Here is a 2019-nt window from a genome sequence, read left to right as displayed (position 1 = left end):
TCAGCAGCTGCCTGACCACCTACTTCCCAAACGCAAAGCCACCTAGGGGTCAGGATTCTCCCTAGGGGAGGATGGAGGGAGACACCTCCTGACACATGGCCAAATCACCCCCCCCACCCCCGCCCCATGTTCACACCCTGTTCTCCTGTCCTAGCCTGCCTCTCTCTTCCCATGCTTCTGCCTCTTCACCTCCACATCAGCCCCAGCCCCACTTATGGGGCAACTCCAAGCTGTCATCACACCTGGGAGCCTCACCCCAGCCAGGTTCGTGTGTCAGCCAGGTTTTACAGGAAGGGCCTGGAAAAAAAAAAGATGAAAAGCTTGAATTATATTTGAGATAGTCACTTCTCTTCTCTGACCTTAGCTAGATAAATCACTACTCATCTGGGGCAACCTCACTATAGCTCATTTATTCTAGGATCCCTGAGCACTTTTTAGGCAATGGAGACATAACAATATACAAAACAGGTGGAGCCAAGTGTAGTAGCACATGCCTGAAATCCCAGCACTTGGGAGGCTGAGGCAGGAGGATCACTGCAAATTCAAGGCTAGGCTGGACTATATAGTGAGTTCAAGCCCAGCCTGAACTACAGAGCAAGACTGTTTCAAAACAAACAAAAACAATAGCAAAAACAAAACAAACAGCCAGTGTTGTGCTTTCTCTGAGTTAATATTCTATAGTAGGGTAACAGGCAACACATCAGATAAACAAACAAGGAAAATATATCCTATAGTGGTAAGGGCTAAGATGAAAATTAAAATGATGTGCTATAGGATGATGCATCTCAGTGCCCCAAATGACACTTAGATTTGATGATGGACCAGGTGACATATAAACCGAGGCCTAAATGAGAAGATAACACACTTGTGATCATTTGTGGCAAAAGCATTGCAAGTCATACAAGGGGTGCAAAGACTGAGGCAGAAACAAATTTGGAGCATTCAAGGAATAGCAAGAAAGCCAGAAAAGGAAGGATGTGAAATGTTACTGGAATGAAGGCTAGGGCACAGAATAGAGGATGTTATATGCCAAGGGAGACCTGGATTTTGTTCTCTATCATTGCTAGAAATGACGTATCAGTAGGAAAGCACAATTATCAAGATTCTTCCATATCCTCTTCTCCTGTTGCCTCCCTACCACCAGCTCTGGCTGTCAAGTGCCAGGGACACAATCCTAAGGAAGCAGAGTTCAAGTCAGCAACTCTGCTTTCCTTGTCTGTCTGTTAACCATGAGGCTTGGACACTGACTGGCTGCTAGCCACCAGTGAACCAAAAGAGGGCAACTCTAGAGTAGAACCCTGGCACCCTGTTTTTCAGCCCATGTTGGGCTCCCAGGCCTGTGCAGAGGTAGGCCCCATGGGACTCTGAGTGCTGCTGACTCTCTACTAGGCCACAAAGTCCTGAACTTAAGGAGAGCACTTGCAAGCCAGTGCATAGGACCTATAAGATAAGGGTGCAGGTGACAATAAGAAAGAAGAAGGCTTGGAGAGAAACCATCCAGGATCCTTCTCTGTTGTGGCTGAGATGTCTACACTAGTAAATTGGTTCCCCTAACCTGGTAGTGCATTAAAATTATCTGGGAATGTGGTAAAGATGCAACAGAAGCCAGTTGTGGTGCACGCCTGTAATCCCAGCACTTCTGAGAGACTGAGGCAGGAGGATCACGAGTTCAAGCCCAGTCTGGGCAATTTAGTGAATTAGTGAGACCCTGTCTCAAAATAAAAAGAAAATAAAAATTTTTTAAAGGGCTGAGGATATAGCTCAGTGTGAAGTCCATGGGTTTAATCCCTAGTACAAGAAAGAGAGAGAGAGAGAGAGAGAGAGAGAGAGAGAGAGAGAGAGAAAGAGAAGAAAAGGAAGAAAGAAGGGAGCCCCAGGCTCTACCTTAGTAAATAAAATAAAAATCTTAGGGTGGGATGTTTGTATTTGTATGTTAGAGAGGTAATTCTGATACCAGCCCGGTTCAGAAGCACTGGTCTACATAATTCATCAAGATAACATGTCAAACATTTGGATGAA

The sequence above is a fragment of the Heterocephalus glaber genome, unplaced genomic scaffold (assembly GCF_053883595.1).
Source record: "Heterocephalus glaber isolate CG9 unplaced genomic scaffold, H.glaber_assembly_v1.0 deba00001465, whole genome shotgun sequence".
NCBI classification, from domain to species: domain Eukaryota; kingdom Metazoa; phylum Chordata; class Mammalia; order Rodentia; family Bathyergidae; genus Heterocephalus; species Heterocephalus glaber.
This window is presented reverse-complemented; position numbering follows the sequence as displayed.